Source organism: Malus sylvestris, chromosome 5 (genome assembly GCF_916048215.2).
Source record: "Malus sylvestris chromosome 5, drMalSylv7.2, whole genome shotgun sequence".
NCBI classification, from domain to species: Eukaryota; Viridiplantae; Streptophyta; class Magnoliopsida; order Rosales; family Rosaceae; genus Malus; species Malus sylvestris.
The window spans coordinates 13374060-13393248 of NC_062264.1; positions in this window are offsets into that span (position 1 = coordinate 13374060).

Consider the following 19189-nt stretch of genomic DNA (forward strand, 5'->3'; position numbering starts at 1 on the left):
AGTAACATGCCTTAGAGAATTTGCTCAATTCCTTACAAGATACTCTCTATTTTCACACACATTTTCTGACTACACACCCTACACTAGTATATGTGAGAAGATTAATGTAAACACGAAAGACTAGAACTCACATATGTTATAACAAAGAAAGCAATTTTTTGGAGTTATTAAGCATGTTTAGATATGATCTCATGAATGGAATGCTACTACTTTGATGCAAGAACCAGTGACACCATATGCTCATACCAATTTCGAACTCCACAAATTGAAATGCACAACACTCAAGATTGAAGTTAAGGGTTGTAACAGGGCTTAGGGGTAATGGCTAATAAAGAAAGGATAGGAATAACAAACGTTCTTAAAGTGATAGCAAGCAAAGCAATGAAATAGACACTTGGAATTCACTTTAGAATGCAGAATCAACTTTTAAATACAAAGGGAAGATTCATGCAACACTTAGGGCCGAATTCAATGTTTTGGACCCTTTTTTAACAAACTTTTTTCTTTTCACTCTTTTTTTTTCTTTTCTACCCGTGCCTTATTAAGGACTTTGGCACACACACACACACACAAGAATCACTTCCCCCACACTTGCTTTTTGCAATACATTGATCAAAAAGGAGTTCATTTTAAGTCATTCTTTACTATGCTTCAAGAACAAGGGTATGGATGGTCCTAAAACTAAGCTAGGTAAGGATAATGTGGATTAGCAAAGAACATAGGCTTAACAAGGCTCAACGGGGTTAAACTTAAACACATAATGAAATAGGGGCACGGCAATTTCGCTTTGGTGGTCACCACACATCTTCATCTTGAAAATGTGTTATGTGAATCAATAACATGCTTTGAATGAAATAGACATGAGTTCTAGCATTTGGAACTAAATGATGAAACGCCTTCTAAGTAGCAACCAAGCAAAGAATAATTAGATCATGCAACGACTTTAGAAAACAATGATGCACAAATTATTAACTCTCCAAATAAACGTTTAGGCTCAAGTCTCACAAGGTTGTAGCGTACATTTGAGTTCCTTCTTTCAAGCATGTTACAAAACTGATTTTTCCTTTATGATTGCATGTGAATTCATAAATTATAACCACAACCAAGCATACACCAAAGAGTAAATCAAATTTTCATCCATGTTTATAACTCTCTTTAACAGTCATGTAATTAAAAACCAAATCCTCATCATTGTGTTGGAAGGTACCGTAAGACACAAATAAATATACAAAAACAACTCTTTTTGGGTTTTTTCAAAACAATTTTTCAATTTTTTATGAGATTTTCGGATTTTTATGTCAAAACACACTGAAACACTCCAAAACAGCTTAAAAACACTTAAAATAGCAAGGAACAACACTAGAAGTAATGGGTGATAAACTCCTATGAATTTCATGCAAAACAATGGTTACCCCCCCCCACACTTAAATCAAACATTGTCCTCAATGTTTTAAGCATAAACTCACACAAAAAACAAGTAAATAAACAAACAACGAATAAATATGACAAGTATGGCAAAGTAAAAACCAGACAGAGTAGAGTTTAAGAACGCAAATCTGGTTTTAGAGATAGATGATCTTGTTGTCTTTCCACAGCTTTGATCTCGAACTGGTTTGGAATTCTGAGCGAGGAATATAAGAGTTCCTTGGTTTCAATTCAAACTCTTTCTGCTGGGTTGATTTGATTGTGCAGTCTGCATTCTTCTCTGCTTGTTTCTTCTGCATGGCAGGCAGGCACGAGGTAGAGGAGTTGGTCTGTTTCTTTCTTCAATCTTTCCAAGTGCCCACCTCTTGCTTTCTTTCTCCTTGTCCCTAGTTGAGGATGAATTGGCAAATTGTCTCCACATGCTTCGAGGTATCATTTTCACTTCCCTTATCTGTTCCCCAAGCAGATGTGGTAGACGAAGAGGAAGCATAAAATGATGAAGATGAGTACTTAAGAGCAAGGCTAGGTAAGCAATCAGGAAGGGGTTCCAGGCAGTCGGTTCTAGATCGGAAGATTAATACCAAGTGCTGGCTGATTGCTCTCTTTCTCCTTGTCCCAAAACAACGACAAGGAGAATGACAAGGAGAAAGCACGATATGAGATACTCTTGCTTTCAACCTTCATGATATGAAATACTTTTGCTTTGGATGAGTTGTTTACAGAGGTACACCAAGGAATAAGGAACACTGAGTGACTTGAGAGGGTTTGTTGGAAAGGCATTCTCGGAGAAGAAGAAGGGTTATGTATGTCTGCCTTGTAATGAAGGGTGAAGGGTGACATTTATAGGAATTAATAACCGGTACTATTCTTTCACTCTTGTCAGCAACCGTTGGATGATTTAATAGTAAACTTCACGTGCTTTCTACTTCATAAGAGATCTTCGACAGATTGCCCGAAATTTCCGTAAGGCTGAGTGTGCATGTGATAGGCGCTGACACGTCTGGAAAAGAAAGTGCCTCTTCGATATCTGGAATCGGCGCTTCGAAAAACTGCCCGTGATTTTCGCAAAGCTGACTCTGCATGTGACAGATGCTGACATGTCTGGAAAAGTAGATGCCTCTCCGATATCTGGAATCGATGCTTCGACAAATGCCTGTGATTTCCGCAAAGCTGACTCTACATGTGACAGATGCTGACACTTTTGGAAAAGCAGATGCCTCTCCGATATCTGAGCTTGCCTCTTCGATCTCTGAAATCCCTTCGAGTGCAGAGGTTGCATGTGACAAGTGCGGACAAATCTGGAAAAGAAGATTGGCCGTGGTTTCTGAGCAAGCCCAGCTTTTGAGAAAGCTAGCGCCTTTTCGATTTTTGAGTTGGCCTCTTCAATTTCTGAGCTTGCCTCTTCGATCTCTGAAATCCCGTCGAGTGCTGATTTTTATAGAGGTACGCAGGACATTTAAAGCACACTTGAATTTCTGCCTGTAGAAACTCCCTTCTTGCACTGCTACGATCTTGACTTGTCCGACCTCTTATTTCTTTAACACCTCTGAAAATGTCTGGCCCCTCCGACCGTCGTTTTGACTTGAACCTTTGTGAAGAGGCAGTTCCGCCTTCTCCAGACAACATATGGCGCCCATCATTCATATCCCCTACTGGTCCCCTTACCGTTGGGGATTCGGTGATGAAGAATGATATGATAGCTGCGGTGGTGGCCAAGAACCTTGTCACTCCCAAAGATAACAGACTACTTGCCAAACGGTCTGATGAGTTGGCTGTTAAGGATTCTCTGGCTCTCAGTGTGCAGTGTGCAGGTTCTATGTCTAATATGGCCCAACGCCTATTTACTCGAACCCGTCAAGTTGAATCATTGGCGGCTGAAGTGATGAGTCTCAAACAGGAGATTAGAGGGCTCAAGCATGAGAATAAATAGTTGCACAGGCTTGCATATAACTATGCTACAAACATGAAGAGGATGATTGACCAGATGCAGGAATTTGATGGTCAGATTTTACTTGATCATCAAAAGTTTGTGGGATTGTTCCAACAGCTTTTGCCTTCGTCTTCTAGGGCTGTACCACGTAATAAAGCTCTAAATGATCAGCCTCCGATGCTTCCTCCTTCTGGGGCTTCGCCGACTACTGAGGCTCCGCTGACTACTGAGACTTCTCTTAAGCAGCCTTTGTGAATGCTCCCTCTTGTAGCTTTTTTCTCCTTAATGTTCCTTTTTTTTTTTTATGAAAATGAATGTAAAAATACCTTGCATAACTGTCGGTGTTTTAAAAAAATAAACCCACACTAAAAACAATTAAACAAGCAACAAATAAAAATGACAATCATGGCAAAATAAAACTACAGAAAAGGGAAGGTTTTTAGGAATGGAAAACCAATCGTGGAGCAATTCAAAAATCTTCCTTATTTGAATACATGGGTTGCCTCCTAAGAAGAGCTTGCTTTAACGTCTTCTAGCCGGACAAAACTTCCTTCTAAACTTGGATAGGGCCCATAGCATGGAATTGATCCTTGAATGGAAAGTGATACTTGACGTGATCCGGCAATGGTTTAAATTCTAGTGTAGGTGCCTGAATCATCAAAATCAGCAAGTTAGTATATAATAAAATCGAAGTTGGAGAAGATGGCTTACTTGCTTGCTCCAACACAAACTCAATTACAAACACCACATCTTTGAAGGTTGCAGGGATATGGGACTTGGCCAGATTTGGTGTTTTGAGAGTTATGACTTATCCCGTGTCATAAAATCCAACTTCTTTGGGAATTTTTGTCTCAAGTGTATCTTCTTTGATGAATTCTAGACATTCCCCATCCACTTCTTGCTCTTGATTTGTTGGAAAGGTTTCGAATATGCCTTTCTCACCCTCTTCTTCCTTGGATTGCATGATCCTGCAAGGAATAAGGACATTTGGTGAAACGGGGTCAGGGCAAATTGAATTTAGACTTACCTTGGTTGTAGTGGACGGCATAGATGGCCTATGGGGCTGCGGCAAGGGTGGTTCTTCCCTTGCCGTGGCCTTGTTAATCTCCTCTTTTTCGAGCAGCAGCTGTTCATCCATGTTTTGGCTTGGTTTGGATGTCTTGGGTTCACCTCCAACCTCCATAGCACTTCCCAAAGTGATAGCATCATGGATTTCAAAATCTTCCTTCAAATTTTCAATAGTTGAGTTGGAGAGTTCACTTTGCTCTTGAATTTGTGCCATGAACTCCATAATCTGCCCAATTTGCTTCTCCAATTCACCCGTCTTTTTGGCTTGATTTTGGATCTCTTTGTTTCCATTTTCTACTTCCTGGTTCAAAGAGGTGAGTAACTTATTAAACATATCATTATCCAAAGACGTACCTAAATTGATGTAGGCAGATTGTTGTGGTGGCTGCATAGGTCTTGAATAGAACTTCTCTTCTTGCTGCCAATACCCATCTTGTTGGAATTGTTGATGTTCTCCCCACATGTAATCTGAATAATCTCTCCAATCTGAATTGTAAGCGTTGGAAAACATGTTGTCCCATGATAGGCTATGGCCTTGATAACCCCAAGCATCTTCATTCACAGCGAATTATGAACATTGCTGAGTTGGATATCCTTGCCCATAGGACACACCATATGTAGGGACACTTTGCATTGTGGTCCTTTCGGCATTTTGTGACAATTGAGAAGTAAGTTTCGCCAATTGAGCTTGAATGGTAGCAAAATCCATGTCTTACTTCTCTAGTACCTGAAATCAAGGAAACAAAACTAAATCAAATATCATAAGTAAAAATAAAAGACACAAATAGAAACAAAGTCAGTAACTAAAACGAAAGACATGAAAAACATACAATGGGGGATTAGCAAAGTTTCTAATCCCTGGCAACGGCGCCAAAAATTTGATGCGAATTTACTTAACACACAAATTAAACCCTCTTGTTGTCAAATTGTAGTATAAATGCAAGTAGGGATTGTTCTAAACTGGGGATTATGAGGGCTTGCTAAAACCTCTAAACTGACTTAAAAACATAAAAACAAAGTTAAAAACACTAAACTAGACTCAAAGAACTTAAAACAAACTCAAAGGACTCAGAACAAGCTAAAAACGCTCAAATCTGCCTAAAAACACAAACTGGGCAGATTTGGACTCTAACACACTTTTGGGACACCTAAAAACACAAATCAAAAACAAATTTTGACTAATAAAACACTTTAAAGTAAAGGGGGTTTTGGTTTTGACGAATTTGAAAACAAAACAAGTAAATTAAAAAATTAATGAAATCTCCACGAATTTGAGTAAATTGAGTGGATGGAAAGCTAGTTAGGAGCTCCTTCTCCACACATGACATACTTGCACATAAACCAATTTTCAGTTGTTCTTTCGATCAATCATGAAACTCAACACCCCAAGTTAATTAAGTCCGCTTAAATTAACCTTCAAGTTCTCCTTAAGTTATTGAATTGGATGGGAAAACACATACAACAATTCAAGCATTCTTCAAAAGTTCTTTACGTGAACAACACAATAAAGATACAATCAAAGATCATTAAGCATTATGAAAACTATAAGTATTGATGAGGCATTCGTTACTATGATGAGCATGAAACTCTTGCCAAGAATTTATTTAACGCGATCGTTTATAAGCGACCTCCACTACTTGTGAATATAAGTTTGTAACTATTAGGTGAAACTCCCTTATACTCTAGCATCATATTCATGCATGCAAACTAAGTGTGCACTCTTAATAAACATACACGCATAAGTTATCAATCAAGCAGCTAAACAAATTGAATTCACAACTTATGAAATCACAACTGAAGGTAAACAAATCATATTGCAAGCATGAACATGGTTTCAAATTCCCCCCTAGCTAAGGGGTTTAGTTCGTCATACTCGCAAAGCAAAAATAAACAAATTTAGACATTGAAAACAAAAGAATGAAAACACCTAAAAACGCTCCAACAATCCAACTTGAATGGCAAGCACGTCCAAGGGTCCTCATTCTTCTCTTTGTTGCGGCACAAGGTGTGGTTTGATGGATGAGTGGTAAATTATGGTGGTGGATGGATATAGGTGAGTTATGGTGAAAGGTGGATAGGTGGATTGTGTTCTCACCCAAGGAATGAAAGTGTAAGTGTATGGAGTTGTGAGATGTGAATGTAGTGTCTTTGGATGTATTTATAGGCTAGGGAGAGGACCACCATCTAATTAAGGTGGTAGTGGTGTATGTTGTGGTAATGAGTGGATGTAATGGGTGTAGTGGGTGAGTGTTTGGTAATGAGTGGATGTAATGGGTGTAGTGGATGGATGTTTGGTAATGAATGGATGTAATGGGTGTAGTGGATAAGTGTTTGGTAATGAGTGGATGTAATGGGTGTAGTGGATGAGTGTTTGGTAATGAGTGGATGTAATGAGTGTAGTGGGTGAGTGTTTGGTAATGAGTGGTTGTAATAGGTGTAGTGGAGGGATATTTGGTAATGAGTGGATGTAATGGGTGTAGTGGATGAGTGTTTGGTAATGAGTGGATGTAATGGGTGTAGTGGATGAGTGTTTTGTAGTTGTAGGTCAACACACTTGCACTCACACATGCTGATTTCTAGCCTTGTAATCTTCAAAAACGTCCATCCTCATGTCTCCATGCTTGCATTATCCAATCTTGGCCCAAAAATGCTCCAAAGTGATCCAAATAACACTTTGTTGCCAACTTTGTTATTTGAACCTACAAACACACGAAAATAGCTTAAAGTACTAAAATAACTAGAATTAAACTAAGTAAATGCCAAGAAACAAGCTCACTAAGTTGCTTAAATATGCTCCTATCACTAACACGTCTGGAGAAAGGATCACATTCCTAAATTTTGAATTGTTCTAGAAGCATCAGGGTCATATTGAGTCGTATGAGCATTCCCAAGAGGGAAATGCCGAAATGGAGGAGGAATGCAACAAGGGTTTTGAGGACTCTTGTCAACTAGTGAATGGAAAGGAACCGCGTCAACCATAACGGGATTATACGATATTTTATTTGTGTGCAATGTATTTGCTAAGTGTTTTAAAATAATAAACATGTGTACTATGTAAGTATGTATCCCTGCTATATGCACATAATATGCACCTTAAATGCACATAATATCTCATGCACAAGAAATGCACAACTTATGCCAGAATCTTGCACAATAGATGCACGTCATATGCACACATTAGGAAAATTTTGTGAAATTTCTGCAATTGAACTGAAACACATATTGGAACATACCCAATATTGTACCACGTCAAAAATCAAATTTTTCCACACATTACTGTAAACCCAGTTGGCATTGGGATTCTTTTCAAGACCATGCGCCAAAAGGGATGAGACTTACCTTGTTTGTACTATACTTGACCAATCCCGAAACTATTGAGCACCGGTCAACGTTATACAGTCAAAGGCTTAGAAGAGTTTCCTTCCAACCAGGAGGCCATTCATAGCGCGACACGTGTCGACATCAGAAGCCAATCATAGCACGACACGTGTCAACATCAGAAGCCAATCACAACACGACACGTGTCAATGTCAAATGAAAATAGAAACTCTTTTCTATAAATAGAGATCATTCTCTCACAATATTTTCTAATGTCATTTGTACTAAATCATTCACTAGTACTCACTAAAGGAGAGCTTGAACCTATGTACTTATGTAAATCCTTCACAATTAATGAGAACTCCTCTACTCCATGGAAGTAGCCAATCTGGGTGAACCACGTACATATTGTGTTTGCTTCCCTGTCTCTATCCATTTACATACTTATCCACACTAGTGACCGGAGCAATCTAGCGAAGGTCACAAACTTAATACTTTCTGTTGTCCCAAAGTCCTCACTGATTTTGTGTATCAACATTTGGCCCCGTCTGTGGGAACGACACTTATTCCCACTCTCTTCAGCTTTGTTAAGCTGGTTTCCACCATTCGTACACTCTTTTTTTACCAGGCATCCCTTTCCAACATAGGGAACGAAGGAAACCACAACACACAAAATGACACCCCTCTTGCACCTGGTGCGAAGCAACGAAAGAAAGAAGAAAAGAAGTTTGCTCTTCAGGCTAAAGTCAATGAGCTGGAGGCTCAGAATAACAAGATAGTGATGAAGAATGAGATCTTCCAAGAGCAATATGAGAAGGTCTTCGAGATGCTCCACGAGGCTAGATATACTAAAACACACGAGCTCATCACCCATGTGGAAATCAACCATCAATTGGGTGCCCCCCAACACAGAAGGTCATTTGCCCTAAATATGGGTATTCCCATTGATGAGCGAGTTACTTATCGAAATGGTGACCAACATGAGACTTCTCACAACCCAGCTGCTTCGACTCGAAGCAGGAGGAGTGGAGGAAGGCACCTCCTTACAGAAGGAGTGGAAGGATTGAAAGCCGTCTTTCGCGACTGTCGAGACTTCCTAAAGCAACGTCAAGACAATCCTATCCATGTAAGCTCGAAGATCAATGACCCAAGGGTTTCTAAAAGACTCGGTCCCCTCCCATGTCCTAGGCCGGCTACCAATTTGGGGAAGAGGCAAGTCCTAGAGAAACACGAAGGTATAGGGGACTCAGAGATGTTCCGACAGACATATCTTGGAAGTCAGTACGGCGAGTCCAGGGAAAAATCACATACTCTAAATCAAACCTTCATACTTCCAAGAGGAGATGGAGATTTACGAAAGAAAGCTCCAGTGGTACATGACTCTACTCAGGACCCTCTTGTCCTACAGCTCCTTAAGGAAGTAAACAAGTTGAAGGGCGAACGACAAGCTGAGATACCTGATTGGAACCAACCTAGGCTTGGCCCTCTTACAAGGAAGATCCTCGACACCCCCTTCCAAGCAAAGACAAAGCAGAAGCTTGGCTTGCAACTCTATACTGGAAAGGAGGACCCGATTGAACACCTTAACCTCTTTAAGTCCACCATGGCATACCGGATGCACACTGACGAAGAGCGATGTTTCTCTTCCCCTCCACCCTCTCTGACGAAGCTCTAAACTGGTATTGTCGTCTTCCACCTGAGACAGTAGACTCATTTAAGGAATTGAGGAAACTGTTTGTTTCTCAACACATTTTCCAGACCGATCACTTGCACTCTGCGGATGACTTGTACACTATTCGCCAGAAGCCAAACGAGTCATTACGTATGTATACTGGCCACTTCAGCCATGAGTATTCCCGTTGTACCGAGGTAGACGATAAGACTACCCTCAAAACCTTCACGACAGGCCTACGTGATTGTTTCTTCAAGTACATGATCAATGCCAACACTTGGAAGACTTACTCTGAGGTGATGGCACAGGCTTACAACCATGCCTCCGCTGAGGCACAGACATATCAAGGGAAACCCCCCACAGCCACCCCTTATCAGCAAGTAGGGAGTGGAAGCTAGATCCAACCAAATGGGAAGGTCGAGAAGACCTCGACCTTCCAAACGGCAGTAGTGCCTCCTCCTGCCTTACTTAATACTTCGCCAAGTCAACAGACATATCAATCTCAGGATAAAAGGAAAGATTTCCATCCTCACCAATCCCGTTTTAGTAAAAGGAGTAAGGGACACTATCGCGATAACCAAGGGTATCGCCACGATAATGCCCACCTCCAGGCAATCAACACAGTGGGCCAAGCACGTGTCAGGACAGGCCCTACCCCGAGGTATGAGACATACACACCTTTGAACGCCACATGCGTGGCCATTTACCCCAGCATAACATACTTGATACCGAAGCCAATGCCGAGGCAGTCAGGTTATAAGCCCACGAAGAACACGAGCACGTTTTGCTGCTACCACGAGCATAACGGCCATGACGGCGAGAAGTGTATCACTCTTCGGGATCATATTGAAGCTTTGGCGCGTGAAGGAAAAATTGATCGATTCCTCTTTCACCCGTCAAGGGATAACCATAACCAACGCCAAGTGAATGTGATATATTCCATAAGTGACGGCACACCCATATCTGAATTTTCTAATAGGGCCATGAAAAACAGCGAACGAGCTTTAAGGCTTGGCCACCAAGTGTTTCACATGAAAGACATCAGGGGAGGCAAGTATTAAAAGCCTAACTGGGATCCAATATGTTTCTACCTTGAGGAAGAAAGAGGTATCATCTACCCTTACAATGACCCACTAATCGTGGAGGCTCACATAGCCAACTTTGAAGTAAGACGAATCCTGGTAAACATTGGGGCTTCGGTCAATATCATGTTTGCTGAAGCTTTCAAGGCACTTAATGTAGCTGAACACTTGCTCGATCACTCGATTTCTCCTCTGATAAGCTTCTCTGGTGATATCGTGCAACCTATAGGGAGCATACACTTACCTTTCACCATTGGTACATCCCCTTACACAGCTACCATTACCACTAACTTCCTGGTAGTTGATTGCCCAACGGCATACAATGTCATCTTTGGAAGCACAAGCATCAATGATCTCAAGACCATGGTATCCACACATATGTTGTTGATAAAATTTCCAACCCTCTTTGGCAATGGTTCATCAGAGAATATCAACTTAGTGCACGGCCATGTTACAACACTTCGGTCAAGCAAAAACACCTGCCTGTGCCCAAGGAAACCTTTTCTATACATGACCAAGTCATAAAGACAAACTCGGACGAAGCCAACTTAGATCTTCACGGTGGCAACAGTCAACCCAATGATCCTCGAGATGACTTTTTCACCCAGCAAGCATAACCCGCTAAAGAGCTGGAAAAAGTTTCTATATCAAAAGATTATCCAGATCGCTTGGTGAATATTGGCACCACCTTGTCACCACCCATTCAGTTGGCATTGATCTCTTTTTTGCAAGAGAACACTGAGGTCTACGCTTGGTCATACGAGGACATGCCAGGCATTTCTCCCGATATCATATGTCATCGCTTAAGTATTGACCCCAAGACCAAGTCAATGAGGCAGAAGCAAAGATCTTATGACGTTGAACGCTAAGAAGCAATGAAGGTAGAAATTGAAAAACTCAAAGTCATAGGCTTCGTCCGCGAAGTCAATTACCCAACATGGGTAGCAAATGTGGTCCTTGTTAAGAAAAATTCGACCAAAGAAAGTCTCTTGCTCCAAAAGGTCTTGTGGAGAATGTGTGTCGACAACACCGACCTAAACAAAGGATGCCAGAATGATAGTTTTCCTCTTCCTCTCATTGACAAACTTATAGACTCTACGGTAGGGTATGAACTCCTAAGCTTCATGGATGTTTACTCATGATACAACCAAATCATCATGAACCCTTCGGACCAATAACACACAACCTTTATTACTGACATGGGACTATATTGCTTTAAAGTCATGCCCTTCGGCCTAAAAAATGCAGGAGCGACTTATCAGAGACTAGTCAATTCAATGTTCGCCGAACAGATTGGGAAGAGCATGGAAGTTTACGTTGATGATATGCTAGTCAAGAGCAAACATGCTGACTAACACATCGCTAACCTATCTGAAACTTTCACCATTCTGAAGAGGTATCGATAGAGGTTAAACCCCAATAAATGTTCCTTCGGCATAGGCTTTGGCAAATTCTTAGGCTTCATGATAAGCCAACGAGGCATTAAGGCTAATCTTGAGAAGATTAAAGCCCCGACAAGATCAAAGAAATCCTTGACATGAAGGAACCGGTAACTTCAAAAGACATCCAAAGCCTTACTAGCAAGGTGGCAGCCTTAACTAGGTTCATCTCTAAGGCCACAGACATATGTGCTCTTTTCTTCAAAGCACTTAAGAGAAGTAAGAAGTACATTACATGGACTGATGAATGTGCCGAGGCATTCAAGAACCTCAAAGACCACATGATTAAAGCCCCTATGCTCTCCAAACCTGAGGTTGGTGACACTCTCATTATCTATCTGTCGGTATCGGCATCAGCAGTAAGTTCCGTTCTCATTCGAAAGAATGGTAATGTCGAACGGCCTGTCTACTCTACTAGCAAGGCCTTACAAGATGCAGAGACACGATATTCCAACATTAAGATATTGGCTCTAGCATTGGTCATGTCTGCTCGAAAACTTCGCCCTTACTTCCAAGCACACTCCATCATCGTGCTTACCAATCATCCTCTTCGACAGATACTCCAAAGTCCTGACACTTCAGGCGAATGATAAAATGGGCAATAGAATTGGGTGAGTTTGACATCTCCTACCAACCAAAGCCAGCTGAGAAGGGCCAAGCAGTGGCAGACTTCATCGCCGACTTCACAAATCCTGTTGACATTGTTTCTACGCCTAAAGAAATGGTTTCGTTACCCTCGGAAGCTCAGAAAATAGAACCAACAGCCTCAGCATGGAGTTTATATGTTGATGGCTCATCTAACCAACAGCGTTGTGGAGCAGGACTAGTCTTTACGACCCCTGACAAAATGGCGATAGAGTATGCTCTTCGTTTCAAAGTCAAGGCGTCGAACAATGAGGCCGAATATGAAGCCCTCCTAGCAGGCTTACGTTTGGCCAAACACCTTGGGGTTAAATGAATTTATACCTTCAGTGACTCCCAGTTGGTGGTTAACCAGGTCACCAACAACCTTGACGCTAAGGATAGCTCCATGGCAGCATATCTGGCATAAACACAATTGTTGCTCAAGCACTTCCATTACCAGATCACCCAAAATCCTCGAGCAGCAAACAGTCATGCAGATGCTTTGGCTTACCTCGCCTTAGCGGTGGAAGACAAGATTGGAAGAAAAATTCAGGGTCAATTGTTGGCAACACCAAGCACTATGGCTGCGGAAGTGTGCAACTTACAACAAGGGGATAGTTGGATTACCCCGATTTATAAATTCCTTCCTCATGGCACCCTTCCAAATGATAAAGTCCAAGCTAAGTAGATTCAATATAAGGCTACCCGTTACTTGATCATTAATGACCAACTCTACAAGCGGGGTTTTAACCTACCATACCTAAGATACCTTACGCTCGCAGAGGCGGAAATTGTCCTTCGGGAAAAAGATGAAAGAGTCTACGGAGATCATGTTGGATATCGATCTTTAGCACATAAGGCTTTTTGCCAAGGATATTGCTGGCCAACACTCCACCAAGATGCCATTAAAATACCTCGCTCATGTGATAAGTGTCGATGCTACGCAACTATTCCTCACTCCCCTCCCGAGCTGCTCACTAATATGATTAGCCCTTAGCCCTTCGCCCAATAGGGACCTGATTTGATTGGCCCAATGCCTACAAGGAAGGGTAAGGTCCGTTATGCAATCGTTGCAGTTGACTACTTCACAAAGTGGGCTAAAGTATAACCCTTGGCAACCAATACTGAGGCAAAAATAAAAGACTTCGTATGGAAGAACATCCTTTATAGATTCGGCATTCCCAAAGCGATAGTCACTGACAACGAGCGATGGTTTGACAACAATAAGTTCAGGATGTTCTGCTCTAAGTTCAACATCAACTTATGTTTTGCCTCCCCAGCTCATCCCCAGTCTAATGGACAAGTTGAAGCCATCAACAAAATAATCAAGCGAACTTTGAAAACCAGCTTGGACAAGGCTAAAGGTTATTGGCCAGAATTTATACCCAAGTTCTTTAGTCATACCGCAATTCGTATCGGACATCAACAGGAGAAACCTCATTCTCACTTGCCTTTGGTACAGAGGCAGTTGTCCCAGTTAAGCTTGAGCAAGCAACGTTCTGAGTCCAGAACTACGTGCAAAGCGAAAATGACAAACAACTTACCCTTAACTTAGATCTAGTCAAGGAACATAGAAACCAGGCTCACTTGAGGAATGTCGCCTACAAGCAGCGCATCTCCAACTACTATGACTCGAGGGTCAAACCTCGTTCTTTCAAAGTGGGGGACTGGGTATTGAAGAAAAGATTACTCTGCGACAAAGTCCCGAGTGAAGGAACACTTAGTCCAAATTGGGATGGACCGTTTAAAGTTGTTGGCTTCAGTCGCCCTGGTTCCTACAAGCTTAGAAGCTCCGATGGCAAGACCCTTGGCCATCCATGGAACGCTGATCACTTAAAGTACTATTACAAGTAAACTCACATTATACAAGTGTTAAGCTTCAGTCGTTCGGTATCCTATGTAACGAAGACTATTTGGCATGAATTCAATAAAGAGGTGATTTAGACAACTCGGTCCTAATCCTCTTACATTCCTAGTAATGAAACACCCGGGTTCAAAGCTTGAACATGAATGCTTCCAACATGAAACAAAGTTTATGTCAACAAGACTATACAAATAAACGAACTGCTTCACAGTATATTCGTTCAATCATACATTCCAACACATTCATACATAAGCCAACTGTGCTTCGAAATGGTTCAACATACTTTGTGTCATTCGACACTTGCTACAATGTGCCTCGACACCTTACCATTATTCTCACTAACCAGGTGATGAAATGTGAAGAAGGAACTCATCTTCATGCCACTAACGAGGTGATAAAATGTACAACCTGTACTTTCCTTCATGCCACCAACCAGGTGAAAAAATGTACAACCTATACTCTCCTTCATGCCACCAACCAGGTGATGAAATGTACAACCCGTACTCTAATATCATTTGGAAAATTTCCACTCATGCCACCAACCAGGTGATGAAATGTACAACCCGTATTTTCCTTCATGCCACTAACCAGGTGATGAAATGTACAACCCTACTCTAATATCATTTGGCAACTTGCCATTCATGCCACCAACCAGGTGAAGAAGGAACTCATCTTCGTGCCACCAACCAGGTGATGAAATGTGATGAAAGGTGATGAAGGAACTCACCTTCGTACCACCAACCAAGTGATGAAAGTAACTCATCATTCATTCCACCTACCAGAAGACGAGTGGTACAACTTGTACATGTGAACTCCTAGCATTCACAAATAATCAAAAACCCTCAAGCTTAACAACTCAACTAAGGGAGCACTTATGCCTAACAAGAGTTATAGTAACCAACAAAGTCTTATTGCAAGCCAACAACAACTTCAGTGCATGGCATACGAAGATCAAGTTATTCAGCCCTCTTGCATCTACTTCAGACATTTCCCCTCTGTAACAATGCAAACACTACAACTCGTAGAAGGCTTAACACACTCTTGATCAAGACAGTGTGAAGCAAAACCAATTTATGGTTCCAACAAAAGCTTCATCAAAGGAGTTTAACCACAATTCTCAAAAGCTTCACACACTCTTGATCAAGACAGTGTGAAGCAAAACCAATTTATGGTGCCAACAAGAGCTTCATCAATGAAGGGCAACCACAATTCTCAAAAGCTTCACACACTCTTGATCAAGACAATGTGAAGCAAAACCAATTTATGGTGCCAACAAGACCTTCATCAAAGGAGTTCAACCACAATTCTCAAAAGCTTCACACACTCTTGATCAAGACAGTGTGAAGCAAAACCAGTTTATGGTGCCAACACGAGCTTCATCAATGGAGGGCAACCATAATTCTCAAAAGCTTCAGACACTCTTGATCAAGTAAAACCAATTTATGGTGCCAACAAAAGCTTCATCAATAAAGGGAAACTACAACTCGTAGAAAGCTTCACACACTCTTGATCAAGATTGTTCGAAGCAAATTCAATTTATATGGTTCGTCCAAACCTTCGACTACTACAAGGTGTGGCTTGCATTACAATCTCTTGCTCAACGGTGTGGAAGCAAAATTTGTATATGTTGTCTCTCCCACATTTCCAAATTTCTAGTTCCCCAAAACAAAAAAAAAAAAACAAAAAGGGAAATTCAACAAAGCTTCATCAATGGAGGACAACTACAAATTCTCAAAAGATTCACACTATCTTGATCACGATAGTGTGAAGCAAAATCCATTCATGGTACCCAACAAAGCTTCACCACAAAAGCTTCATCAATGGAGGACAACTACAAATTCTCAAAAGCTTCACACTATCTTGATCAAGATAGTGTGAAGCAAAATCAATTCATGGTACCCAACAAAAACTTCAACTCCAAAGTTTCACCTACAAAGCTTCAACTCCAAAGCTTCACCTACAAAAGCTTCAACACAAAACCTTCACCTACAAAGTTTCAACTCCAAAGCTTCACCTACAAAGCTTCAACACAAAAGCTAGACCCACAAAAGCTTGACCCACAATAGCTTCACCTACAAAGCTTCACCAATAAAAGGTTCACCAACAAAAGCTTCACCCACAAAAGCTTCACCCACCACAAAAGCTTCACCCACAAAAGCTTCACCCATAAAAGCTTAACTAACAACAGCTTCACCCACAAAAGCTTCACCTACAAAAGCTTCATCTACAAAAGCTTCACCCACAAAAGCTTCATCTACAAAAGCTTCACCCACAAAAGCTTCACCTACAAAGTTTCAACACAAAAACTTCACCTACAAAAGCTTCACATTATCTTGATCAAGATAGTGTGAAGCAAAATCAAATCATAGTACCCAACAAAGCTTCAACCTCAAAGCTTCACCTACAAAGCTTAAACTATATATATATTCGAAAATTCGAAAATTCAAAAATTCGAAAATTCAAAAAAAAAATTCAAAAAAAAAAAAATTGCCTAGGCCTCCTCTTCTTTGGGCCTAACAATTTTTATAACAAATATATATGAAGGAGGAGTTTTGGGCTACCACTTAGAAAGGAAATGCCTCATTCGTCAACTCCCTCAACCTGAGACTTGGGGGACTCCTACCATATGCTATTGCACCTTGATACTCAGAAGTCTCACGACCACTCGGTGACTTGGATTTTTCAAGTCTCCAACCGAGAAGTTTTCCTCTATCGGGAAATTAAGGGAGCACTACCTGAACATATATGCTTCACTCACAAAGCTTCAACATACAAGCTTCAACAAAAGAAAAAACACAAAGAACTTAGTGAAGAAGGCATTGGTGTATTTAACATAATACGTTGAAATGAAGCAAAGCTTGTTGATTGATATTTATGTTAAGTTACAAATATGTACATATACATGAATCAAAATAAACAAACAAGAGGGAGCCTTCACAAAGGTTGCTCAAAAGAAGTCTCAGCAGTCTGCAGAGCCCTACAAAAAGGAGGCACCAGAGGGTGATTATTCAGAGCCTCAATACTAGGCAGAACCCCAGAAGGAGGAGGCACTGAAAGTTGATCATTTGGAGCTTCATTACGCAGTACAGCCCCAGAAGACGAAGGCAATAAATGTCTTTGGAATAAACCCACAAACCTCTGATGATCAAGTAAAATCTGACCATCAGATTCCTGCAGTTGGTCGAGCTTCCTCTTCATGTTGGTAGCATAGTCATGTGCGAGCCTGTGCAACTGTTTATTCTCATGCTTGAGCCCTCTGATCTCTTGTTTGAGACTTATCATTTCAGCCGCCAATGATTCAACTTGGCATGTTCGAGCAAATAGACGTTGGGCCATATTAGACACAGAACCTGCACACTGAACACTAAGAGCCAGAGAATCCTTATTAGCCAACTCATCAGATCGTTTGGAAAGTAGTCTGTTATCTTTGGGAGTGAGAAGGTTCCTGGCCACCACCGCAGCTGTCATATCATTCTTCATCACAAAGTCCCCAACGGTAAGAGGACCAGTAAGGGATAAGAAGGATGGGTGCCATATGTTGTCTTGAGATGGCATGACTACCTCTTCACCAAAGTTTAAGTCAAAACGACGGTCGAATGGGCCAGACATTCTCAGAAATAATGAAGGAGAAATGAGGTGCAATAAATCTCTGAAGTACAAAAATAAAGGGAAAATTTCTACAAGCAATAACTCTCTGAACGTACTTCTTGCACATAATTGGAACCCCAATAAAAGAAAGGGCAACATGGCCGTTGGTTCAAAAATCAAAGAGGCACCACTCTCCAGATATGTCAACAATCCCCACACGCAATATCAGCTCCTCAGGTACCATAGATAACTTTGCCAAAGATCTCTGATAAAGTTTAGACACATAAATTTTGAAGGTCCAGCTACCCTACTATTACCCGCAAAGGTAAAGGAACAGCACCATTGCTTGATAACTGGAAAGTCCCTATGTGTGTCAACCTTCATGCTCTGTGGCAAGGCAGACCAGCAAAAGTGCCCAACCTTTACTCACATTCTAGAAAACACTCCTAACAAGATTACTTGCTCAAAAATCGAAGAGGCACCGCCCTTCGAATCTCGAGAGCCAAACTCCCAACAGGATTACTTGCTCAAAAATTGACAAGGCACATCTCTCCGAATCTCGAGAGCCAGACTTCCAACATGATTACTTGCTCAAAAATCGAAGAGGCAATGCTCTCCAAATCTCAAGAGCCAGACTCCTAACAGGATTGCTTTCTCAAAAATCGAAAAGGCACCGTTCTCCGAATCTCAAGAGCCTGATGCCTGACAGGATTGCTTATTCGAAAACCGAAGAGGCACCACTCTCCGAACTTCGAGAGCTAGATTTCCTTGGATAAAGCTTGTCTGCAATCTTCACATGCAACATCAGCTTTCCAGATACCACAGACCACTTTTTCAAAGTGGTCTGACAAAGTTAAAACATGTGAATCTTGCAGCTCCCACTACATTGCTATGACCGATAAGGGTAAAGGAACAGCGTTACCACTCGTTGTTGGGACAATTCCTATATATGTCAACCTTCATCCTCCACAACCAGGCAGACCTGCAAATAAAAAAAAATGCTCAACTTTTCTTCACATCCGAGATGGCACTTTCAGCAAAGTCTCTCGAAATACTCAGCTTATTTTCCCCTGATAATACCTCTGCAAACAAGCCACACCAGAGTAAGAGTATCTCATATCATCAGGGTTAAAAGCAAGAGTATCCCATATCATGCTCTTTCTCTGTCTTTTCCTTTGG